General features: G+C 45.0%; 65 pseudogenes; all 65 read left to right on the plus strand.

Annotated features, from left to right (window-relative positions):
* Window positions 1-176: 176 nt before the first annotated feature.
* On the plus strand, window positions 177-295 carry LOC140094820 (5S ribosomal RNA; annotated as a pseudogene).
* A 258-nt stretch (window positions 296-553) lies between these two features.
* On the plus strand, window positions 554-672 carry LOC140092310 (5S ribosomal RNA; annotated as a pseudogene).
* Window positions 673-742: 70 nt separating this feature from the next.
* Window positions 743-861, plus strand: LOC140097322 (5S ribosomal RNA; annotated as a pseudogene).
* A 636-nt stretch (window positions 862-1497) lies between these two features.
* Window positions 1498-1616, plus strand: LOC140082588 (5S ribosomal RNA; annotated as a pseudogene).
* Window positions 1617-2064: 448 nt separating this feature from the next.
* Window positions 2065-2183, plus strand: LOC140093441 (5S ribosomal RNA; annotated as a pseudogene).
* A 70-nt stretch (window positions 2184-2253) lies between these two features.
* Window positions 2254-2372, plus strand: LOC140094821 (5S ribosomal RNA; annotated as a pseudogene).
* A 69-nt stretch (window positions 2373-2441) lies between these two features.
* Window positions 2442-2560, plus strand: LOC140082537 (5S ribosomal RNA; annotated as a pseudogene).
* Window positions 2561-2629: 69 nt separating this feature from the next.
* LOC140090643 (5S ribosomal RNA) lies at window positions 2630-2748 on the plus strand (annotated as a pseudogene).
* A 448-nt stretch (window positions 2749-3196) lies between these two features.
* On the plus strand, window positions 3197-3315 carry LOC140088814 (5S ribosomal RNA; annotated as a pseudogene).
* Window positions 3316-3385: 70 nt separating this feature from the next.
* Window positions 3386-3504, plus strand: LOC140097740 (5S ribosomal RNA; annotated as a pseudogene).
* Window positions 3505-3573: 69 nt separating this feature from the next.
* On the plus strand, window positions 3574-3692 carry LOC140097323 (5S ribosomal RNA; annotated as a pseudogene).
* Window positions 3693-4328: 636 nt separating this feature from the next.
* On the plus strand, window positions 4329-4447 carry LOC140082589 (5S ribosomal RNA; annotated as a pseudogene).
* Window positions 4448-4706: 259 nt separating this feature from the next.
* LOC140094822 (5S ribosomal RNA) lies at window positions 4707-4825 on the plus strand (annotated as a pseudogene).
* Window positions 4826-5083: 258 nt separating this feature from the next.
* LOC140094824 (5S ribosomal RNA) lies at window positions 5084-5202 on the plus strand (annotated as a pseudogene).
* A 69-nt stretch (window positions 5203-5271) lies between these two features.
* Window positions 5272-5390, plus strand: LOC140082549 (5S ribosomal RNA; annotated as a pseudogene).
* A 69-nt stretch (window positions 5391-5459) lies between these two features.
* On the plus strand, window positions 5460-5578 carry LOC140090655 (5S ribosomal RNA; annotated as a pseudogene).
* A 448-nt stretch (window positions 5579-6026) lies between these two features.
* Window positions 6027-6145, plus strand: LOC140090969 (5S ribosomal RNA; annotated as a pseudogene).
* Window positions 6146-6215: 70 nt separating this feature from the next.
* LOC140097741 (5S ribosomal RNA) lies at window positions 6216-6334 on the plus strand (annotated as a pseudogene).
* Window positions 6335-6970: 636 nt separating this feature from the next.
* Window positions 6971-7089, plus strand: LOC140089437 (5S ribosomal RNA; annotated as a pseudogene).
* A 259-nt stretch (window positions 7090-7348) lies between these two features.
* Window positions 7349-7467, plus strand: LOC140088815 (5S ribosomal RNA; annotated as a pseudogene).
* Window positions 7468-7726: 259 nt separating this feature from the next.
* LOC140090667 (5S ribosomal RNA) lies at window positions 7727-7845 on the plus strand (annotated as a pseudogene).
* Window positions 7846-7915: 70 nt separating this feature from the next.
* LOC140079026 (5S ribosomal RNA) lies at window positions 7916-8034 on the plus strand (annotated as a pseudogene).
* A 1203-nt stretch (window positions 8035-9237) lies between these two features.
* Window positions 9238-9356, plus strand: LOC140088816 (5S ribosomal RNA; annotated as a pseudogene).
* Window positions 9357-9426: 70 nt separating this feature from the next.
* LOC140098205 (5S ribosomal RNA) lies at window positions 9427-9545 on the plus strand (annotated as a pseudogene).
* A 70-nt stretch (window positions 9546-9615) lies between these two features.
* On the plus strand, window positions 9616-9734 carry LOC140088582 (5S ribosomal RNA; annotated as a pseudogene).
* A 259-nt stretch (window positions 9735-9993) lies between these two features.
* On the plus strand, window positions 9994-10112 carry LOC140091786 (5S ribosomal RNA; annotated as a pseudogene).
* A 258-nt stretch (window positions 10113-10370) lies between these two features.
* LOC140096779 (5S ribosomal RNA) lies at window positions 10371-10489 on the plus strand (annotated as a pseudogene).
* A 70-nt stretch (window positions 10490-10559) lies between these two features.
* Window positions 10560-10678, plus strand: LOC140090392 (5S ribosomal RNA; annotated as a pseudogene).
* A 70-nt stretch (window positions 10679-10748) lies between these two features.
* Window positions 10749-10867, plus strand: LOC140095731 (5S ribosomal RNA; annotated as a pseudogene).
* A 69-nt stretch (window positions 10868-10936) lies between these two features.
* LOC140083885 (5S ribosomal RNA) lies at window positions 10937-11055 on the plus strand (annotated as a pseudogene).
* A 70-nt stretch (window positions 11056-11125) lies between these two features.
* On the plus strand, window positions 11126-11244 carry LOC140082590 (5S ribosomal RNA; annotated as a pseudogene).
* A 259-nt stretch (window positions 11245-11503) lies between these two features.
* LOC140082562 (5S ribosomal RNA) lies at window positions 11504-11622 on the plus strand (annotated as a pseudogene).
* A 69-nt stretch (window positions 11623-11691) lies between these two features.
* On the plus strand, window positions 11692-11810 carry LOC140090680 (5S ribosomal RNA; annotated as a pseudogene).
* A 70-nt stretch (window positions 11811-11880) lies between these two features.
* Window positions 11881-11999, plus strand: LOC140092885 (5S ribosomal RNA; annotated as a pseudogene).
* Window positions 12000-12258: 259 nt separating this feature from the next.
* Window positions 12259-12377, plus strand: LOC140082573 (5S ribosomal RNA; annotated as a pseudogene).
* A 69-nt stretch (window positions 12378-12446) lies between these two features.
* Window positions 12447-12565, plus strand: LOC140086639 (5S ribosomal RNA; annotated as a pseudogene).
* Window positions 12566-12634: 69 nt separating this feature from the next.
* Window positions 12635-12753, plus strand: LOC140082585 (5S ribosomal RNA; annotated as a pseudogene).
* Window positions 12754-13388: 635 nt separating this feature from the next.
* On the plus strand, window positions 13389-13507 carry LOC140090394 (5S ribosomal RNA; annotated as a pseudogene).
* A 259-nt stretch (window positions 13508-13766) lies between these two features.
* LOC140095730 (5S ribosomal RNA) lies at window positions 13767-13885 on the plus strand (annotated as a pseudogene).
* An 817-nt stretch (window positions 13886-14702) lies between these two features.
* Window positions 14703-14821, plus strand: LOC140081972 (5S ribosomal RNA; annotated as a pseudogene).
* A 259-nt stretch (window positions 14822-15080) lies between these two features.
* On the plus strand, window positions 15081-15199 carry LOC140082596 (5S ribosomal RNA; annotated as a pseudogene).
* A 69-nt stretch (window positions 15200-15268) lies between these two features.
* LOC140095732 (5S ribosomal RNA) lies at window positions 15269-15387 on the plus strand (annotated as a pseudogene).
* Window positions 15388-15456: 69 nt separating this feature from the next.
* On the plus strand, window positions 15457-15575 carry LOC140090692 (5S ribosomal RNA; annotated as a pseudogene).
* Window positions 15576-15645: 70 nt separating this feature from the next.
* LOC140082591 (5S ribosomal RNA) lies at window positions 15646-15764 on the plus strand (annotated as a pseudogene).
* A 448-nt stretch (window positions 15765-16212) lies between these two features.
* LOC140082608 (5S ribosomal RNA) lies at window positions 16213-16331 on the plus strand (annotated as a pseudogene).
* A 69-nt stretch (window positions 16332-16400) lies between these two features.
* LOC140088817 (5S ribosomal RNA) lies at window positions 16401-16519 on the plus strand (annotated as a pseudogene).
* A 70-nt stretch (window positions 16520-16589) lies between these two features.
* On the plus strand, window positions 16590-16708 carry LOC140094215 (5S ribosomal RNA; annotated as a pseudogene).
* A 70-nt stretch (window positions 16709-16778) lies between these two features.
* LOC140093946 (5S ribosomal RNA) lies at window positions 16779-16897 on the plus strand (annotated as a pseudogene).
* A 70-nt stretch (window positions 16898-16967) lies between these two features.
* On the plus strand, window positions 16968-17086 carry LOC140082621 (5S ribosomal RNA; annotated as a pseudogene).
* Window positions 17087-17521: 435 nt separating this feature from the next.
* On the plus strand, window positions 17522-17640 carry LOC140083111 (5S ribosomal RNA; annotated as a pseudogene).
* Window positions 17641-17709: 69 nt separating this feature from the next.
* On the plus strand, window positions 17710-17828 carry LOC140082632 (5S ribosomal RNA; annotated as a pseudogene).
* A 69-nt stretch (window positions 17829-17897) lies between these two features.
* Window positions 17898-18016, plus strand: LOC140082643 (5S ribosomal RNA; annotated as a pseudogene).
* A 69-nt stretch (window positions 18017-18085) lies between these two features.
* Window positions 18086-18204, plus strand: LOC140095734 (5S ribosomal RNA; annotated as a pseudogene).
* A 69-nt stretch (window positions 18205-18273) lies between these two features.
* On the plus strand, window positions 18274-18392 carry LOC140090704 (5S ribosomal RNA; annotated as a pseudogene).
* Window positions 18393-18462: 70 nt separating this feature from the next.
* Window positions 18463-18581, plus strand: LOC140082592 (5S ribosomal RNA; annotated as a pseudogene).
* A 259-nt stretch (window positions 18582-18840) lies between these two features.
* On the plus strand, window positions 18841-18959 carry LOC140090716 (5S ribosomal RNA; annotated as a pseudogene).
* Window positions 18960-19029: 70 nt separating this feature from the next.
* LOC140094216 (5S ribosomal RNA) lies at window positions 19030-19148 on the plus strand (annotated as a pseudogene).
* Window positions 19149-19218: 70 nt separating this feature from the next.
* On the plus strand, window positions 19219-19337 carry LOC140092231 (5S ribosomal RNA; annotated as a pseudogene).
* A 70-nt stretch (window positions 19338-19407) lies between these two features.
* On the plus strand, window positions 19408-19526 carry LOC140086640 (5S ribosomal RNA; annotated as a pseudogene).
* A 259-nt stretch (window positions 19527-19785) lies between these two features.
* LOC140091787 (5S ribosomal RNA) lies at window positions 19786-19904 on the plus strand (annotated as a pseudogene).
* Window positions 19905-20161: 257 nt separating this feature from the next.
* LOC140090728 (5S ribosomal RNA) lies at window positions 20162-20280 on the plus strand (annotated as a pseudogene).
* Window positions 20281-20350: 70 nt separating this feature from the next.
* Window positions 20351-20469, plus strand: LOC140082593 (5S ribosomal RNA; annotated as a pseudogene).
* A 259-nt stretch (window positions 20470-20728) lies between these two features.
* Window positions 20729-20847, plus strand: LOC140082654 (5S ribosomal RNA; annotated as a pseudogene).
* A 69-nt stretch (window positions 20848-20916) lies between these two features.
* On the plus strand, window positions 20917-21035 carry LOC140090740 (5S ribosomal RNA; annotated as a pseudogene).
* Window positions 21036-21105: 70 nt separating this feature from the next.
* On the plus strand, window positions 21106-21224 carry LOC140091572 (5S ribosomal RNA; annotated as a pseudogene).
* The last annotated feature ends 18 nt before the right edge of the window (window positions 21225-21242 follow it).

Below are 21242 nucleotides of genomic sequence, written 5' to 3' on the forward strand. Positions count from 1 at the left end.
CTAAGCTGAATGTGCGTGCTCTAGTCAGATCGCAGCAGCGATGCAGCTTAAGGCTTGGCAAGTACCAGCATGGGAGACTGGCTGGGAATCCCAAGTTCTGTTGACCTTTTTGAACCTGAAAATTGTGTTAGTTTCTCTATGAGATAGTAAAAGAAGGTTCAAATTGAACAGCTGCTGTCAACGGCAATTCTAAGCTGAATGTGCCTGCTCTCGTCAGATTGCAGCAGCAATGCAGCTTAAGGCTTGGCAAGTACCAGCATGGGAGACTGGCTGGGAATCCCAAGTTCTGTTGACCTTTTTGAACCTGAAAATGTGTTAGTTTCTCTATGAGATAGTAAAAGAAGGTTCAAATTGAACAGCTGCTGTCAACGGCCATTCTAAGCTGAATTTGCCTGCTCTCGTCAGATCGCAGCAGCAATGCAACTTAAGGCTTGGCAAGTACCAGCATGGGAGACTGGCTGGGAATTCCAAGTTCTGGTGACCTTTTTGAACCTGAAAATTGTGTTAGTTTCTATATGAGATAGTAGAAGAAGGTTCAAATTGAACAACTGCTGTCAATGGCCATTCTAAGCTGAATGTGCCTGCTCTCGTCAGATCGCAGCAGCAATGCAGCTTAAGTCTTGGCAAGTACCAGCATGGGAGACTGGCTGGGAATCCCAAGTTCCGTTGACCTTTTTGAACCTGAAAATTGTGTTAGTTTCTCTATGAGATAGCAAAAGAAGGTTCAAATTGAACAGCTGCTGTCAACGGCCATTCTAAGCTGAATGTGCCTGCTCTCGTCATATCGCAGCAGCAATGCAGCTTAAGGCTTGGCAAGTACCAGCATGGGAGACTGGCTGGGAATCCCAAGTTCTGTTGACCTTTTTGAACCTGAAAATTGTGTTAGTTTACTATGAGATAGTAAAAGAAGGTTCAAATTGAACAGCTGCTCTCAACGGCCATTCTAAGCTGAATGTGCGTGCTCTTGTCAGATCGCAGCAGCGATGCAGCTTAAGGCTTGGCAAGTTCCAGCATGGGAGACTGGCTGGGAATCCCAAGTTCTGTTGACCTTTTTGAACTTGAAAATTGTTTTAGTTTCTCTATGAGATAGTAAAAGAAGGTTCAAATTGAACAGCTGCTGTCAACGTTCATTCTAAGCTGAATGTGCGTGCTCTTGTCAGATCGCAGCAGCGATGCAGCTTAAGGCTTGGCAAGTACCAGCATGGGAGACTGGCTGGGAATCCCAAGTTCTGGTGCCTTTTTTGAACCTGAAAATTGTGTTAGTTTCTCTATGAGATAGTAGAAGAATTTTCAAATTGAACAACTGCTGTCAACGGCCATTCTAAGCTGAATGTGTGTGCTCTTGTCAGATCGTAGCAGCGATGCAGCTTAAGGCTTGGCAAGTACCAGCATGGGAGACTGGCTGGGAATCCCAAGTTCTGTTGACCTTTTTGAACCTGAAAATTGTGTTAGTTTCTCTATGAGATAGTAAAAGAAGGTTCAAATTGAACGGCTGCTGTCAATGGCCATTCTAAGCTGAATGTGCCTGCTCTCGTCAGATCGCAGCAGCAATGCAGCTTAAGGCTTGGCAAGTACCAGCATGGGAGACTGGCTGGGAATCCCAAGTTCCGTTGACCTTTTTGAACCTGAAAATTGTGTTAGTTTCTGTATGAGATAGTAAAAGAAGGTTCAAATTGAAAAGCTGCTGTCAATGGCAATTCTAAGCTGAATGTGCGTGCTCTTGTCAGATCGCAGCAGCGATGCAGCTTAAGGCTTGGCAAGTACCAGCATGGGAGACTGGCTGGGAATCCCAAGTTCTGGTGACCTTTTTGAACCTGAAAATTGTGTTAGTTTCTCTATGAGATAGTAGAAGAAGGTTCAAATTGAACAACTGCTGTCAACGGCCATTCTAAGCTGAATGTGTGTGCTCTTTTCAGATCGCAGCAGCGATGCAGCTTAAGGCTTGGCAAGTACCAGCATGGGAGACTGGCTGGGAATCCCAAGTTCCGTTGACCTTTTTGAACCTGAAAATTGTGTTAGTTTCTCTATGAGATAGTAAAAGAAGGTTCAAATTGAACAGCTGCTGTCAACGGCCATTCTAAGCTGAATTTGCCTGCTCTCGTCAGATCGCAGCAGCAATGCAACTTAAGGCTTGGCAAGTACCAGCATGGGAGACTGGCTGGGAATTCCAAGTTCCGTTGACCTTTTTGAACCTGAAAATTGTGTTAGTTTCTCTATGAGATAGTAAAAGAAGGTTCAAATTGAAAAGCTGCTGTCAACGGCAATTCTAAGCTGAATGTGCCTGCTCTCGTCAGATTGCAGCAGCAATGCAGCTTAAGGCTTGGCAAGTACCAGCATGGGAGACTGGCTGGGAATCCCAAGTTCTGTTGACCTTTTTGAACCTGAAAATGTGTTAGTTTCTCTATGAGATAGTAAAAGAAGGTTCAAATTGAACAGCTGCTGTCAACGGCCATTCTAAGCTGAATGTGCCTGCTCTCGTCAGATCGCAGCAGCAATGCAGCTTAAGGCTTGGCAAGTACCAGCATGGGAGACTGGCTGGGAATTCCAAGTTCCGTTGACCTTTTTGAACCTGAAAATGTGTTAGTTTCTCTATGAGATAGTAAAAGAAGGTTCAAATTGAACAGCTGCTGTCAACGGCCATTCTAAGCTGAATGTGCCTGCTCTCGTCAGATCGCAGCAGCAATGCAGCTTAAGGCTTGGCAAGTACCAGCATGGGAGACTGGCTGGGAATCCCAAGTTCCGTTGACCTTTTTGAACCTGAAAATTGTGTTAGTTTCTCTATGAGATAGTAAAAGAAGGTTCAAATTGAACAGCTGCTGTCAACGGCCATTCTAAGCTCAATGTGCCTGCTCTCGTCAGATCGCAGCAGCGATGCAGCTTATTGCTTGGCAAGTACCAGCATGGGAGACTGGCTTGGAATCCCAAGTTCTGGTGACCTTTTTGAACCTGAAAATTGTGTTAGTTTCTATTTAAGATAGTAGAAGAAGGTTCAAATTGAACAACTGCTGTCAATGGCCATTCTACGCTGAATGTGCCTGCTCTCGCCAGATCGCAGCAGCAATGCAGCTTAAGGCTTGGCAAGTACCAGCATGGGAGACTGGCTGGGAATCCCAAGTTCCGTTGCCCTTTTTGAACTTGAAAATTGTTTTAGTTTCTCTATGAGATAGTAAAAGAAGGTTCAATTTGAAATGCTGCTGTCAACGGCCATTCTAAGCTGAATGTGCCTGCTCTTGTCAGATCGCAGCAGCAATGCAGCTTAAGGCTTGGCAAGTACCAGCATGGGAGACTGGCTGGGAATCCCAAGTTCCGTTGACCTTTTTGAACCTGAAAATTGTGTTAGTTTCTCTATGTGATAGTAAAAGAAGGTTCAAATTGAACAGCTGCTGTCAACGGCCATTCTAAGCTGAATGTGCGTGCTCTTGTCAGATCGCAGCAGCAATGCAGCTTAAGGCTTGGCAAGTACCAGCATGGGAGACTGGCTGGGAATCCCAAGTTCTGTTGACCTTTTTGAACCTGAAAATGTGTTAGTTTCTCTATGAGATAGCAAAAGAAGGTTCAAATTGAACAGCTGCTGTCAACGGCCATTCTAAGCTGAATGTGCCTGCTCTCGTCATATCGCAGCAGCAATGCAGCTTAAGGCTTGGCAAGTACCAGCATGGGAGACTGGCTGGGAATCCCAAGTTCTGTTGACCTTTTTGAACCTGAAAATTGTGTTAGTTTACTATGAGATAGTAAAAGAAGGTTCAAATTGAACAGCTGCTCTCAACGGCCATTCTAAGCTGAATGTGCGTGCTCTTGTCAGATCGCAGCAGCGATGCAGCTTAAGGCTTGGCAAGTTCCAGCATGGGAGACTGGCTGGGAATCCCAAGTTCTGTTGACCTTTTTGAACTTGAAAATTGTTTTAGTTTCTCTATGAGATAGTAAAAGAAGGTTCAAATTGAACAGCTGCTGTCAACGTTCATTCTAAGCTGAATGTGCGTGCTCTTGTCAGATCGCAGCAGCGATGCAGCTTAAGGCTTGGCAAGTACCAGCATGGGAGACTGGCTGGGAATCCCAAGTTCTGGTGCCTTTTTTGAACCTGAAAATTGTGTTAGTTTCTCTATGAGATAGTAGAAGAATTTTCAAATTGAACAACTGCTGTCAACGGCCATTCTAAGCTGAATGTGTGTGCTCTTGTCAGATCGTAGCAGCGATGCAGCTTAAGGCTTGGCAAGTACCAGCATGGGAGACTGGCTGGGAATCCCAAGTTCTGTTGACCTTTTTGAACCTGAAAATTGTGTTAGTTTCTCTATGAGATAGTAAAAGAAGGTTCAAATTGAACGGCTGCTGTCAATGGCCATTCTAAGCTGAATGTGCCTGCTCTCGTCAGATCGCAGCAGCAATGCAGCTTAAGGCTTGGCAAGTACCAGCATGGGAGACTGGCTGGGAATCCCAAGTTCCGTTGACCTTTTTGAACCTGAAAATTGTGTTAGTTTCTGTATGAGATAGTAAAAGAAGGTTCAAATTGAAAAGCTGCTGTCAATGGCAATTCTAAGCTGAATGTGCGTGCTCTTGTCAGATCGCAGCAGCGATGCAGCTTAAGGCTTGGCAAGTACCAGCATGGGAGACTGGCTGGGAATCCCAAGTTCTGGTGACCTTTTTGAACCTGAAAATTGTGTTAGTTTCTCTATGAGATAGTAAAAGAAGGTTCAAATTGAACAGCTGCTGTCAACGGCAATTCTAAGCTGAATGTGCCTGCTCTCGTCAGATTGCAGCAGCAATGCAGCTTAAGGCTTGGCAAGTACCAGCATGGGAGACTGGCTGGGAATCCCAAGTTCTGTTGACCTTTTTGAACCTGAAAATGTGTTAGTTTCTCTATGAGATAGTAAAAGAAGGTTCAAATTGAACAGCTGCTGTCAACGGCCATTCTAAGCTGAATTTGCCTGCTCTCGTCAGATCGCAGCAGCAATGCAACTTAAGGCTTGGCAAGTACCAGCATGGGAGACTGGCTGGGAATTCTAAGTTCTGTTGACCTTTTTGAACCTGAAAATTGTGTTAGTTTCTCTATGAGATAGTAAAAGAAGGTTCAAATTGAAAAGCTGCTGTCAACGGCAATTCTAAGCTGAATGTGCCTGCTCTCGTCAGATTGCAGCAGCAATGCAGCTTAAGGCTTGGCAAGTACCAGCATGGGAGACTGGCTGGGAATCCCAAGTTCTGTTGACCTTTTTGAACCTGAAAATGTGTTAGTTTCTCTATGAGATAGTAAAAGAAGGTTCAAATTGAACAGCTGCTGTCAACGGCCATTCTAAGCTGAATGTGCCTGCTCTCGTCAGATCGCAGCAGCAATGCAGCTTAAGGCTTGGCAAGTACCAGCATGGGAGACTGGCTGGGAATTCCAAGTTCCGTTGACCTTTTTGAACCTGAAAATGTGTTAGTTTCTCTATGAGATAGTAAAAGAAGGTTCAAATTGAACAGCTGCTGTCAACGGCCATTCTAAGCTGAATGTGCCTGCTCTCGTCAGATCGCAGCAGCAATGCAGCTTAAGGCTTGGCAAGTACCAGCATGGGAGACTGGCTGGGAATCCCAAGTTCCGTTGACCTTTTTGAACCTGAAAATTGTGTTAGTTTCTCTATGAGATAGTAAAAGAAGGTTCAAATTGAACAGCTGCTGTCAACGGCCATTCTAAGCTCAATGTGCCTGCTCTCGTCAGATCGCAGCAGCGATGCAGCTTATTGCTTGGCAAGTACCAGCATGGGAGACTGGCTTGGAATCCCAAGTTCTGGTGACCTTTTTGAACCTGAAAATTGTGTTAGTTTCTATTTAAGATAGTAGAAGAAGGTTCAAATTGAACAACTGCTGTCAATGGCCATTCTACGCTGAATGTGCCTGCTCTCGCCAGATCGCAGCAGCAATGCAGCTTAAGGCTTGGCAAGTACCAGCATGGGAGACTGGCTGGGAATCCCAAGTTCCGTTGCCCTTTTTGAACTTGAAAATTGTTTTAGTTTCTCTATGAGATAGTAAAAGAAGGTTCAATTTGAAATGCTGCTGTCAACGGCCATTCTAAGCTGAATGTGCCTGCTCTTGTCAGATCGCAGCAGCAATGCAGCTTAAGGCTTGGCAAGTACCAGCATGGGAGACTGGCTGGGAATCCCAAGTTCTGTTGACCTTTTTGAACCTGAAAATTGTGTTAGTTTCTCTATGTGATAGTAAAAGAAGGTTCAAATTGAACAGCTGCTGTCAACGGCCATTCTAAGCTGAATGTGCGTGCTCTTGTCAGATCGCAGCAGCAATGCAGCTTAAGGCTTGGCAAGTACCAGCATGGGAGACTGGCTGGGAATCCCAAGTTCTGTTGACCTTTTTGAACCTGAAAATGTGTTAGTTTCTCTATGAGATAGTAAAAGAAGGTTCAAATTGAACAGCTGCTGTCAACGGCCATTCTAAGCTGAATGTGCGTGCTCTTGTCAGATCGCAGCAGCGATGCAGCTTAAGGCTTGGCAAGTACCAGCATGGGAGACTGGCTTGGAATCCCAAGTTCTGATGACCTTTTTGAACCTGAAAATTGTGTTAGTTTCTCTATGAGATAGCAAAAGAAGGTTCAAATTGAACAACTGCTGTCAACGGCTATTCTAAGCTGAATGTGCCTGCTCTTGTCAGATTGCAGCAGCAATGCAGCTTAAGGCTTGGCAAGTACCAGCATGGGAGACTGACTTGGAATCCCAAGTTCTGGTGACCTTTTTGAACCTTAAAATTGTGTTAGTTTCTATATAAGATAGTAGAAGAAGGTTCAAATTGAACAACTGCTGTCAATGGCCATTCTAAGCTGAATGTGCCTGCTCTTGCCAAATCGCAGCAGCAATGCAGCTTAAGGCTTGGCAAGTACCAGCATGGGAGACTGGCTGGGAATCCCAAGTTCTGTTGACCTTTTTGAACCTGAAAATTGTGTTAGTTTCTCTATGAGATAGTAAAAGAAGGTTCAAATTGAACAGCTGCTGTCAACGGCCATTCTAAGCTGAATGTGCCTGCTCTCGTCAGATCGCAGCAGCAATGCAGCTTAAGGCTTGGCAAGTACCAGCATGGGAGACTGGCTGGGAATCGCAAGTTCTGTTGACCTTTTTGAACCTGAAAATTGTGTTAGTTTCTCTATGAGATAGTAAAAGAAGGTTCAAATTGAACAGCTGCTGTCAACGGCCATTCTAAGCTGAATGTGCGTGCTCTTGTCAGATCGCAGCAGCGATGCAGCTTAAGGCTTGGCAAGTTCCAGCATGGGAGACTGGCTGGGAATCCCAAGTTCTGTTGACGTTTTTGAACTTGAAAATTGTTTTAGTTTCTCTATGAGATAGTAAAAGAAGGTTCAATTTGAAATGCTGCTGTCAACGGCCATTCTAAGCTGAATGTGCCTGCTCTTGTCAGATCGCAGCAGCAATGCAGCTTAAGGCTTGGCAAGTACCAGCATGGGAGACTGGCTGGGAATCCCAAGTTCCGTTGACCTTTTTGAACCTGAAAATTGTGTTAGTTTCTCTGTGAGATAGTAAAAGAAGGTTCAAATTGAACAGCTGCTGTCAACGGCCATTCTAAGCTGAATGTGCGTGCTCTTGTCAGATCGCAGCAGCGATGCAGCTTAAGGCTTGGCAAGTACCAGCATGGGAGACTCGCTGGGAATCCCAAGTTCTGGTGACTTTTTTGAACCTGAAAATTGTGTTAGTTTCTCTATGAGATAGTAAAAGAAGGTTCAAATTGAGCAGCTGCTGTCAACGGCCATTCTAAGCTGAATGTGCCTGCTCTCGTCAGATCGCAGCAGCAATGCAGCTTAAGGCTTGGCAAGTACCAGCATGGGAGACTGGCTGGGAATCCCAAGTTCCGTTGACCTTTTTGAACCTGAAAATTGTGTTAGTTTCTCTATGAGATAGTAAAAGAAGGTTCAAATTGAACAGCTGCTGTCAACGGCCATTCTAAGCTGAATGTGCCTGCTCTCGTCAGATCGCAGCAGCAATGCAGCTTAAGGCTTGGCAAGTACCAGCATGGGAGACTGGCTGGGAATCCCAAGTTCTGTTGACCTTTTTGAACCTGAAAATGAGTTAGTTTCTCTATGAGATAGTAAAAGAAGGTTCAAATTGAACAGCTGCTGTCAACGGCCATTCTAAGCTCAATGTGCGTGCTTTTGTTAGATCGCAGCAGCGATGCAGCTTAAGGCTTGGCAAGTACCAGCATGGGAGACTGGCTTGGAATCCCAAGTTCTGGTGACCTTTTTGAACCTGAAAATTGTGTTAGTTTCTCTATGAGATAGCAAAAGAAGGTTCAAATTGAACAGCTGCTGTCAACGGCCATTCTAAGCTGAATGTGCCTGCTCTTGTCAGATTGCAGCAGCAATGCAGCTTAAGGCTTGGCAAGTACCAGCATGGGAGACTGGCTTGGAATCCCAAGTTCTGGTGACCTTTTTGAACCTGAAAATTGTGTTAGTTTCTATATAAGATAGTAGAAGAAGGTTCAAATTGAACAACTGCCGTCAATGGCCATTCTAAGCTGAATGTGCCTGCTCTCGCCAGATCGCAGCAGCAATGCAGCATAAGGCTTGGCAAGTACCAGCATGGGAGACTGGCTGGGAATCCCAAGTTCCGTTGCCCTTTTTGAACCTGAAAATTGTGTTAGTTTCTCTATGAGATAGTAAAAGAAGGTTCAAATTGAACAGCTGCTGTCAACGGCCATTCTAAGCTGAATGTGCGTGCTCTTGTGAGATCGCAGCAGCGATGCAGCTTAAGGCTTGGCAAGTACCATCATGGGAGACTGGCTTCGAATCCCAAGTTCTGGTGACCTTTTTGAACCTGAAAATTGTGTAAGTTTCTCTATGAGATAGCAAAAGAAGGTTCAAATTGAACAGCTGCTGTCAACGGCCATTCTAAGCTGAATGTGCCTGCTCTTGTCAGATTGCAGCAGCAAAGCAGCTTAAGGCTTGGCAAGTACCAGCATGGGAGACTGACTTGGAATCCCAAGTTCTGGTGACCTTTTTGAACCTTAAAATTGTGTTAGTTTCTATATAAGATAGTAGAAGAAGGTTCAAATTGAACAACTGCTGTCAATGGCCATTCTAAGCTGAATGTGCCTGCTCTTGCCAGATCGCAGCAGCAATGCAGCTTAAGGCTTGGCAAGTTCCAGCATGGGAGACTGGCTGGGAATCCCAAGTTCCGTTGACCTTTTTGAACTTGAAAATTGTTTTAGTTTCTCTATGAGATAGTAAAAGAAGGTTCAATTTGAAATGCTGCTGTCAACGGCCATTCTAAGCTGAATGTGCCTGCTCTTGTCAGATCGCAGCAGCAATGCAGCTTAAGGCTTGGCAAGTACCAGCATGGGAGACTGGCTGGGAATCCCAAGTTCCGTTGACCTTTTTGAACCTGAAAATTGTGTTAGTTTCTCTATGAGATAGTAAAAGAAGGTTCAAATTGAACAGCTGCTGTCAACGGCCATTCTAAGCTGAATGTGCGTGCTCTTGTCAGATCGCAGCAGCGATGCAGCTTAAGGCTTGGCAAGTACCAGCATGGGAGACTGGGTGGGAATCCCAAGTTCTGTTGACCTTTTTGAACCTGAAAATTGTGTTAGTTTCTCTATGAGATAGTTAAAGAAGGTTCAAATTGAACAGCTGCTGTCAACGGCCATTCTAAGCTGAATGTGCCTGCTCTCGTCAGATCGCAGCAGCAATGCAGCTTAAGGCTTGGCAAATACCAGCATGGGAGACTGGCTGGGAATTCCAAGTTCCGTTGACTTTTTTGAACCTGAAAATTGTGTTAGTTTCTCTATGAGATAGTAAAAGAAGGTTCAAATTGAACAGCTGCTGTCAACGGCCATTCTAAGCTGAATGTGCTTGCTCTCGTCAGATCACAGCAGCAATGCAGCTTAATTCTTGGCAAGTACCAGCATGGGAGACTGGCTGGGAATCCCAAGTTCTGTTTACCTTTTTGAACCTGAAAATTGTGTTAGTTTCTCTATGAGATAGTTAAAGAAGGTTCAAATTGAACAGCTGCTGTCAACGGCCATTCTAAGCTGAATGTGCCTGCTCTCGTCAGATCGCAGCAGCAATGCAGCTTAAGGCTTGGCAAGTACCAGCATGGGAGACTGGCTGGGAATTCAAAGTTCCGTTGACCTTTTGAACCTGAAAATTGTGTTAGTTTCTCTATGAGATAGTAAAAGAAGGTTCAAATTGAACAGCTGCTGTCAACGGCCATTCTAAGCGGAATGTGCGTGCTCTCGTCAGATCGCAGCAGCAATGCAGCTTAAAGCTTGGCAAGTACCAGCATGGGAGACTGGCTGGGAATCCCAAGTTCCGTTGACTTTTTTTAACCTGAAAATTGTGTTAGTTTCTCTATGAGATAGCAAAAGAAGGTTCAAATTGAACAGCTGCTGTCAACGGCCATTCTAAGCTGAATGTGCCTGCTCTCGTCAGATCGCAGCAGCAATGCAGCTTAAGGCTTAGCAAGTATCAGCATGGGAGACTGGCTGGGAATCCCAAGTTCTGTTGACCTTTTTGAAACTGAAAATTGTGTTAGTTTCTCTATGAGATAGTAAAAGAAGGTTCAAATTGAACAGCTGCTGTCAACGGCAATTCTAAGCTGAATGTGCCTGCTCTCATCAGATTGCAGCAGCAATGCAGCTTAAGGCTTGGCAAGTACCAGCATGGGAGACTGGCTGGGAATCCCAAGTTCCGTTGACCTTTTTGAACCTGAAAATTGTGTTAGTTTCTCTATGAGATAGCAAAAGAAGGTTCAAATTGAACAGCTGCTGTCAACGGCCATTCTAAGCTAAATGTGCCTGCTCTCGTCAGATCGCAGCAGCAATGCAGCTTAAGGCTTGGCAAATACCAGCATGGGAGACTGGCTGGGAATTCCAAGTTCCGTTGACCTTTTTGAACCTGAAAATGTGTTAGTTTCTCTATGAGATAGTAAAAGAAGGTTCAAATTGAACAGCTGCTGTCAACGGCAATTCTAAGCTGAATGTGCCTGCTCTCGTCAGATCGCAGCAGCAATGCAGCTTAAGGCTTGGCAAGTACCAGCATGGGAGACTGGCTGGGAATCCCAAGTTCCGTTGACCTTTTTGAACCTGAAAATTGTGTTAGTTTCTCTATGAGATAGTAAAAGAAGGTTCAAATTAAACAGCTGCTGTCAATGGCCATTCTAAGCTGAATGTGCCTGCTCTCGTCAGATCGCAGCAGCAATGCAGCTTAAGGCTTGGCAAGTACCAGCATGGGAGACTGGCTGGGAATCCCAAGTTCCGTTGACCTTTTTGAACCTGAAAATTGTGTTAGTTTCTCTATGAGATAGTAAAAGAAGGTTCAAATTGAAAAGCTGCTGTCAACGGCCATTCTAAGCGGAATGTGCGTGCTCTTGTCAGATCGCAGTAGCAATGCAGCTTAAGGCTTGGCAAATACCAGCATGGGAGACTGGCTGGGAATCCCAAGTTCTGGTGACGTTTTTGAACCTGAAAATTGTGTTAGTTTCTCTATGAGATAGTAGAAGAAGGTTCAAATTGAACAGCTGCTGTCAACGGCCATTCTAAGCTGAATGTGCCTGCTCTCGTCAGATCGCAGCAGCAATGCAGCTTAAGGCTTGGCAAGTACCAGCATGGGAGACTGGCTGGGAATTCCAAGTTCCGTTGACCTTTTTGAACCTGAAAATGTGTTAGTTTCTCTATGAGATAGTAAAAGAAGGTTCAAATTGAACAGCTGCTGTCAACGGCCATTCTAAGCTGAATGTGCCTGCTCTCGTCAGATCGCAGCAGCAATGCAGCTTAAGGCTTGGCAAGTACCAGCATGGGAGACTGGCTGGGAATCCCAAGTTCCGTTGACCTTTTTGAACCTGAAAATTGTGTTAGTTTCTCTATGAGATAGTAAAAGAAGGTTCAAATTGAACAGCTGCTGTTAACGGTCATTCTAAGCTGAATGTGCCTGCTCTCATCAGATCGCAGCAGCAATGCAGCTTAAGGCTTGGCAAGTACCAGCATGGGAGACTGGGTAGGAATCCCAAGATCCGTTGACCTTTTTGAACCTGAAAATTGAGTTATTTTCTCTATGAGATAGTAAAAGAAGGTTCAAATTGAACAGCTGCTTTCAACGGCCATTCTAAGCTGAATGTGCCTGCTCTCGTCATATCACAGCAGCAATGCAGCTTAAGGCTTGGCAAGTACCAGCATGGGAGACTGGCTGGGAATCCCAAGTTCTGTTGACCTTTTTGAACCTGAAAATTGTGTTAGTTTCTCTATGAGATAGTTAAAGAAGGTTCAAATTGAACAGCTGCTGTCAACGGCCATTCTAAGCTGAATGTGCCTGCTCTCGTCAGATCGCAGCAGCAATGCAGCTTAAGGCTTGGCAAGTACCAGCATGGGAGACTGGCTGGGAATTCCAAGTTCCGTTGACCTTTTTGAACCTGAAAATGTGTTAGTTTGTCTATGAGATAGTAAAAGAAGGTTCAAATTGAACAGCTGCTGTCAACGGCCATTCTAAGCTGAATGTGCCTGCTCTCGTCAGATCGCAGCAGCAATGCAGCTTAAGGCTTGGCAAATACCAGCATGGGAGACTGGCTGGGAATTCCAAGTTCCGTTGACCTTTTTGAACCTGAAAATGTGTTAGTTTCTCTATGAGATAGTAAAAGAAGGTTCAAATTGAACAGCTGCTGTCAACGGCCATTCTAAGCTGAATGTGCCTGCTCTCGTCAGATCGCAGCAGCAATGCAGCTTAAGGCTTGGCAAGTACCAGCATGGGAGACTGGCTGGGAATTCCAAGTTCCGTTGACCTTTTTGAACCTGAAAATGTGTTAGTTTCTCTATGAGATAGTAAAAGAAGGTTCAAATTGAACAGCTGCTGTCAACGGCCATTCTAAGCTGAATGTGCGTGCTCTTGTCAGATCGCAGCAGCAATGCAGCTTAAGGCTTGGCAAGTACCAGCATGGGAGACTGGCTTGGAATCCCAAGTTCTGTTGACTTTTTTGAACCTGAAAATTGTGTTAGTTTCTCTATGAGATAGTAGAAGAAGGTTCAAATTGAACAACTGCTGTCAACGGCCATTCTAAGCTGAATGTGTGTGCCCTTTTCAGATCGCAGCAGCGATGCAGCTTAAGGCTTGGCAAGTACCAGCATGGGAGACTGGCTGGGAATCCCAAGTTCTGTTGACCTTTTTGAACCTGAAAATTGTGTTAGTTTCTCTATGAGATAGTAAAAGAAGGTTCAAATTGAAAAGCTGCTGTCAACGGCCATTCTAAGCTGAATTTGCCTGCTCTCGTCACATCGCAGCAGCAATGCAACTTAAGGCTTGGCAAGTACTAGCATGGGAGACTGGCTGGGAATTCCAAGTTCCGTTGACCTTTTTGAACCTGAAAATGTGTTAGTTTCTCTATGAGATAGTAAAAGAAGGTTCAAATTGAACAGCTGCTGTCAACGGCAATTCTAAGCTGAATGTGCCTGCTCTCATCAGATTGCAGCAGCAATGCAGCTTAAGGCTTGGCAAGTACCAGCATGGGAGACTGGCTGGGAATCCCAAGTTCCGTTGACCTTTTTGAACCTGAAAATTGTGTTAGTTTCTCTATGAGATAGCAAAAGAAGGTTCAAATTGAACAGCTGCTGTCAACGGCCATTCTAAGCTGAATGTGTGAGCTCTTGTCAGATCGCAGCAGCGATGCAGCTTAAGGCTTGGCAAGTACCAGCATGGGAGACTGGCTGGGAATCCCAAGTTCTGTTGACCTTTTTGAACCTGAAAATTGTGTTAGTTTCTCTATGAGATAGTAAAAGAAGGTTCAAATTGAACAGCTGCTGTCAACGGCCATTCTAAGCTGAATGTGCGTGCTCTCGTCAGATCGCAGCAGCAATGCAGCTTAAGGCTTGGCAAGTACCAGCATGGGAGACAGGCTGGGAATCCCAAGTTCCGTTGACCTTTTTGAACCTGAAAATTGTGTTAGTTTCTCTATGAGATAGCAAAAGAAGGTTCAAATTGAACAGCTGCTGTCAACGGCCATTCTAAGCTGAATGTGCGAGCTCTTGTCAGATCGCAGCAGCGATGCAGCTTAAGGCTTGGCAAGTACCAGCATGGGAGACTGGCTGGGAATCCCAAGTTCTGTTGACCTTTTTGAACCTGAAAATTGTGTTAGTTTCTCTATGAGATAGTAAAAGAAGGTTCAAATTGAACAGCTGCTGTCAACGGCCATTCTAAGCTGAATGTGCGTGCTCTCGTCAGATTGCAGCAGCTTAAGGCTTGGCAAGTACCAGCATGGGAGACTGGCTGGGAATCCGAAGTTCCGTTGACCTTTTTGAACCTGAATATTGTGTTAGTTTCTCTATGAGATAGTACAAGAAGGTTCAAATTGAACAGCTGCTGTCAACGGCCATTCTAAGCTGAATGTGTGTGCTCTTGTCAGATCGCAGCAGAGATGCAGCTTAAGGCTTGGCAAGTGACAGCATGGGAGACTTGCTGGGAATCCCAAGTTCTGGTGACCTTTTTGAACCTGAAAATGTGTTAGTTTCTCTATGAGATAGTAAAAGAAGGTTCAAATTGAACAGCTGCTGTCAACGGCCATTCTAAGCTGAATGTGCGTGCTCTTGCCAGATCGCAGCAGCGATGCAGCTTAAGGTTTGGCAAGTACCAGCATGGGAGACTGGCTGGGAATCCCAAGTTCTGTTGACCTTTTTGAACTTGAAAATTGTGTTAGTTTCTCTATGAGATAGTAAAAGAAGGTTCAAATTGAACAGCTGCTGTCAACGGTCATTCTAAGCTTAATGTGCCTGCTCTCGTCAGATCGCAGCAGCAATGCAGCTTAAGGCTTGGCAAGTACCAGCATGGGAGACTGGCTGGGAATCCCAAGTTCCGTTGACCTTTTTGAACCTGAAAATTGTGTTAGTTTCTCTATGAGATAGTAAAAGAAGGTTCAATTTGAAATGCTGCTGTCAACGGCCATTCTAAGCTGAATGTGCCTCCTCTCGTCAGATCGCAGCAGCAATGCAGCTTAAGGTTTGGCAAGTACCAGCATGGGAGACTGGCTGGGAATCCCAAGTTCCGTTGAGCTTTTTTAACCTGAAAATTGTGTTAGTTTCTCTATGAGATAGCAAAAGAAGGTTCAAATTGAACAGCTGCTGTCAACGGCCATTCTAAGCTGAATGTGCCTGCTCTCGTCAGATCGCAGCAGCAATGCAGCTTAAGGCTTGGCAAGTACCAGCATGGGAGACTGGCTGGGAATTCCAAGTTCCGTTGACCTTTTTGAACCTGAAAATGTGTTAGTTTCTCTATGAGATAGTAAAAGAAGGTTCAAATTGAACAGCTGCTGTCAACGGCCATTCTAAGCTAAATGTGCCTGCTCTCGTCAGATCGCAGCAGCAATGCAGCTTAAGGCTTGGCAAATACCAGCATGGGAGACTGGCTGGGAATTCCAAGTTCCGTTGACCTTTTTGAACCTGAAAATGTGTTAGTTTCTCTATGAGATAGTAAACGAAGGTTCAAATTGAACAGCTGCTGTCAACGGCCATTCTAAGCTGAATGTGCCTGCTCTCGTCAGATCGCAGCAGCAATGCAGCTTAAGGCTTGGCAAGTACCAGCATGGGAGACTGGCTGGGAATCCCAAGTTCCGTTGACCTTTTTGAACCTGAAAATTGTGTTAGTTTCTCTATGAGATAGTAAAAGAAGGTTCAAATTGAACAGCTGCTGTCAATGGCCATTCTAAGCTGAATGTGCCTGCTCTCGTCAGATCGCAGCAGCAATGCAGCTTAAGGCTTGGCAAGTACCAGCATGGGAGACTGGCTGGGAATCCCAAGTTCCGTTGACCTTTTTGAACCTGAAAATTGTGTTAGTTTCTCTATGAGATAGTAAAAGAAGGTTCAAATTGAAAAGCTGCTGTCAACGGCCATTCTAAGCGGAATGTGCGTGCTCTTGTCAGATCGCAGCAGCAATGCAGCTTAAGGCTTGGCAAATACCAGCATGGGAGACTGGCTGGGAATCCCAAGTTCTGGTGACCTTTTTGAACCTGAAAATTGTGTTAGTTTCTCTATGAGATAGTAGAAGAAGGTTCAAATTGAACAACTGCTGTCAACGGCCATTCTAAGCTGAATGTGTGTGCTCTTTTCAGATCGCAGCAGCGATGCAGCTTAAGGCATGGCAAGTACCAGCATGGGAGACTGGCTGGGAATCCCAAGTTCTGTTGACCTTTTTGAACCTGAAAATTGTGTTAGTTTCTCTATGAGATAATAAAAGAAGGTTCAAATTGAACAGCTGCTGTCAACGGCCATTCTAAGCTGAATGTGCCTGCTCTCGTCAGATCGCAGCAGCAATGCAGCTTAAGGCTTGGCAAGTACCAGCATGGGAGACTGGCTGGGAATTCCAAGTTCCGTTGACCTTTTTGAACCTGAAAATGTGTTAGTTTCTCTATGAGATAGTAAAAGAAGGTTCAAATTGAACAGCTGCTGTCAACGGCCATTCTAAGCTGAATGTGCCTGCTCTTGTCAGATCGCAGCAGCAATGCAGCTTAAGGCTTGGCAAGTACCAGCATGGGAGACTGGCTGGGAATCCCAAGTTCCGTTGACCATTTTGAACCTGAAAATTGTGTTAGTTTCTCTATGAGATAGTAAAAGCAGGTTCAAATTGAACAGCTGCTGTCAACGGCCATTCTAAGCTGAATGTGCCTGCTCTCGTCAGATCGCAGCAGCAATGCAGCTTAAGGCTTGGCAAGTACCAGTATGGGAGACTGGGTAGGAATCCCAAGATCCGTTGACCTTTTTGAACCTGAAAATTGAGTTATTTTCTCTATGAGATAGTAAAAGAAGGTTCAAATTGAACAGCTGCTGTCAACGGCCATTCTAAGCTGAATGTGCCTGCTCTCGTCAGATCCCAGCAGCAATGCAGCTTAAGGCTTGGCAAGTACCAGCATGGGAGACTGGGTGGGAATCCCAAGTTCTGTTGACCTTTTTGAACCTGAAAATTGTGTTAGTTTCTCTATGAGATAGTTAAAGAAGGTTCAAATTGAACAGCTGCTGTCAACGGCCATTCTAAGCTGAATGTGCCTGCTCTCGTCAGATCGCAGCAGCAATGCAGCTTAAGGCTTGGCAAGTACCAGCATGGGAGACTGGCTGGGAATTCCAAGTTCCGTTGACCTTTTTGAACCTGAAAATGTGTTAGTTTGTCTATGAGATAGTAAAAGAAGGTTCAAATTGAACAGCTGCTGTCAACGGCCATTCTAAGCTGAATGTGCCTGCTCTGCCAGATCGCAGCAGCAATGCAGCTTAAGGCTTGGCAAGTACCAGCATGGGAGACTGGCTGGGAATCCCAAGTTCCGTTGACCTTTTTGAACCTGAAAATTGTGTTAGTTTCTCTATGAGATAGTAAAAGAAGGTTCAAATTGAACAGCTGCTGTCTAAGCTGAATGTGCCTGCTCTCGTCAGATCGCAGCAGCAATGCAGCTTAAGGCTTGGCAAGTACCAGCATGGGAGACTGGGTGGGAATCCCAAGTTCTGTTGACCTTTTTGAACCTGAAAATTGTGTTAGTTTCTCTATGAGATAGTTAAAGAAGGTTCAAATTGAACAGCTGCTGTCAACGGCAATTCTAAGCTGAATGTGCCTGCTCTCGTCAGATCGCAGCAGCAATGCAGCTTAAGGCTTGGCAAGTACCAGCATGGGAGACTGGCTGGGAATTCCAAGTTCCGTTGACCTTTTTGAACCTGAAAATGTGTTAGTTTGTCTATGAGATAGTAAAAGAAGGTTCAAATTGAACAGCTGCTGTCAACGGCCATTCTAAGCTGAATGTGCCTGCTCTCGTCAGATCGCAGCAGCAATGCAGCTTAAGGCTTGGCAAGTACCAGCATGGGAGACTGGCTGGGAATTCCAAGTTCCGTTGACCTTTTTGAACCTGAAAATGTGTTAGTTTGTCTATGAGATAGTAAAAGAAGGTTCAAATTGAACAGCTGCTGTCAACGGCCATTCTAAGCTGAATGTGCCTGCTCTCGTCAGATCGCAGCAGCAATGCAGCTTAAGGCTTGGCAAGTACCAGCATGGGAGACTGGCTGGGAATTCCAAGTTCCGTTGACCTTTTTAAACCTGAAAATGTGTTAGTTTCTCTATGAGATAGTAAAAGAAGGTTCAAATTGAACAGCTGCTGTCAACGGCCATTCTAAGCTAAATGTGCCTGCTCTCGTCAGATCGCAGCAGCAATGCAGCTTAAGGCTTGGCAAATACCAGCATGGGAGACTGGCTGGGAATTCCAAGTTCCGTTGACCTTTTAGAACCTGAAAATGTGTTAGTTTCTCTATGAGATAGTAAACGAAGGTTCAAATTGAACAGCTGCTGTCAACGGCCATTCTAAGCTGAATGTGCCTGCTCTCGTCAGATCGCAGCAGCAATGCAGCTTAAGGCTTGGCAAGTACCAGCATGGGAGACTGGCTGGGAATCCCAAGTTCCGTTGACCTTTTTGAACCTGAAAATTGTGTTAGTTTCTCTATGAGATAGTAAAAGAAGGTTCAAATTGAACAGCTGCTGTCAATGGCCATTCTAAGCTGAATGTGCCTGCTCTCGTCAGATCGCAGCAGCAATGCAGCTTAAGGCTTGGCAAGTACCAGCATGGGAGACTGGCTGGGAATCCCAAGTTCCGTTGACCTTTTTGAACCTGAAAATTGTGTTAGTTTCTCTATGAGATAGTAAAAGAAGGTTCAAATTGAAAAGCTGCTGTCAACGGCCATTCTAAGCGGAATGTGCGTGCTCTTGTCAGATCGCAGCAGCAATGCAGCTTAAGGCTTGGCAAATACCAGCATGGGAGACTGGCTGGGAATCCCAAGTTCTGGTGACCTTTTTGAACCTGAAAATTGTGTTAGTTTCTCTATGAGATAGTAGAAGAAGGTTCAAATTGAACAGCTGCTGTCAACGGCCATTCTAAGCTGAATGTGCCTGCTCTCGTCAGATCGCAGCAGCAATGCAGCTTAAGGCTTGGCAAGTACCAGCATGGGAGACTGGCTGGGAATCCCAAGTTCCGTTGACCATTTTGAACCTGAAAATTGTGTTAGTTTCTCTATGACATAGTAAAAGCAGGTTCAAATTGAACAGCTGATGTCAACGGCCATTCTAAGCTGAATGTGCCTGCTCTCGTCAGATCGCAGCAGCAATGCAGCTTAAGGCTTGGCAAGTACCAGTATGGGAGACTGGGTAGGAATCCCAAGATCCGTTGACCTTTTTGAACCTGAAAATTGAGTTATTTTCTCTATGAGATAGTAAAAGAAGGTTCAAATTGAACAGCTGCTGTCAACGGCCATTCTAAGCTGAATGTGCCTGCTCTCGTCAGATCACAGCAGCAATGCAGCTTAAGGCTTGGCAAGTACCAGCATGGGAGACTGGGTGGGAATCCCAAGTTCTGTTGACCTTTTTGAACCTGAAAATTGTGTTAGTTTCTCTATGAGATAGTTAAAGAAGGTTCAAATTGAACAGCTGCTGTCAACGGCCATTCTAAGCTGAATGTGCCTGCTCTCGTCAGATCGCAGCAGCAATGCAGCTTAAGGCTTGGCAAATACCAGCATGGGAGACTGGCTGGGAATTCCAAGTTCCGTTGACCTTTTTGAACCTGAAAATTGTGTTAGTTTCTCTATGAGATAGTAAAAGAAGGTTCAAATTGAACAGCTGCTGTCAACGGCCATTCTAAGCTGAATGTGCTTGCTCTCGTCAGATCACAGCAGCAATGCAGCTTAATTCTTGGCAAGTACCAGCATGGGAGACTGGCTGGGAATCCCAAGTTCTGTTTACCTTTTTGAACCTGAAAATTGTGTTAGTTTCTCTATGAGATAGTTAAAGAAGGTTCAAATTGAACAGCTGCTGTCAACGGCCATTCTAAGCTGAATGTGCCTGCTCTCGTCAGATCGCAGCAGCAATGCAGCTTAAGGCTTGGCAAGTACCAGCATGGGAGACTGGCTGGGAATTCAAAGTTCCGTTGACCTTTTGAACCTGAAAATTGTGTTAGTTTCTCTATGAGATAGTAAAAGAAGGTTCAAATTGAACAGCTGCTGTCAACGGCCATTCTAAGCGGAATGTGCGTGCTCTTGTCAGATCGCAGCAGCAATGCAGCTTAAGGCTTGGCAAATACCAGCATGGGAGACTGGCTGGGAATTCCAAGTTCCGTTGACCTTTTTGAACCTGAAAATGTGTTAGTTTCTCTATGAGATAGTAAAAGAAGGTTCAAATTGAACAGCTGCTGTCAACGGCCATTCTAAGCTGAATGTGCCTGCTCTCGTCAGATCGCAGCAGCAATGCAGCTTAAGGCTTGGCAAGTACCAGCATGGGAGACTGGCTGGGAATCCCAAGTTCCGTTGACCTTTTTGAACCTGAAAATTGTGTTAGTTTCTCTATGAGATAGTAAAAGAAGGTTCAAATTAAACAGCTGCTGTCAATGGCCATTCTAAGCTGAATGTGCCTGCTCTCGTCAGATCGCAGCAGCAATGCAGCTTAAGGCTTGGCAAGTACCAGCATGGGAGACTGGCTGGGAATCCCAAGTTCCGTTGACCTTTTTGAACCTGAAAATTGTGTTAGTTTCTCTATGAGATAGTAAAAGAAGGTTCAAATTGAAAAGCTGCTGTCAACGGCCATTCTAAGCGGAATGTGCGTGCTCTTGTCAGATCGCAGTAGCAATGCAGCTTAAGGCTTGGCAAATACCAGCATGGGAGACTGGCTGGGAATCCCAAGTTCTGGTGACGTTTTTGAACCTGAAAATTGTGTTAGTTTCTCTATGAGATAGTAGAAGAAGGTTCAAATTGAACAGCTGCTGTCAACGGCCATTCTAAGCTGAATGTGCCTGCTCTCGTCAGATCGCAGCAGCAATGCAGCTTAAGGCTTGGCAAGTACCAGCATGGGAGACTGGCTGGGAATTCCAAGTTCCGTTGACCTTTTTGAACCTGAAAATGTGTTAGTTTCTCTATGAGATAGTAAAAGAAGGTTCAAATTGAACAGCTGCTGTCAACGGCCATTCTAAGCTGAATGTGCCTGCTCTCGTCAGATCGCAGCAGCAATGCAGCTTAAGGCTTGGCAAGTACCAGCATGGGAGACTGGCTGGGAATCCCAAGTTCCGTTGACCTTTTTGAACCTGAAAATTGTGTTAGTTTCTCTATGAGATAGTAAAAGAAGGTTCAAATTGAACAGCTGCTGTTAACGGTCATTCTAAGCTGAATGTGCCTGCTCTCGTCAGATCGCAGCAGCAATGCAGCTTAAGGCTTGGCAAGTACCAGCATGGGAGACTATGTAGGAATCCCAAGATCCGTTGACCTTTTTGAACCTGAAAATT

This window comes from Engystomops pustulosus, chromosome 9 (assembly GCF_040894005.1).
Source record: "Engystomops pustulosus chromosome 9, aEngPut4.maternal, whole genome shotgun sequence".
In the NCBI taxonomy this organism is placed as follows: domain Eukaryota; kingdom Metazoa; phylum Chordata; class Amphibia; order Anura; family Leptodactylidae; genus Engystomops; species Engystomops pustulosus.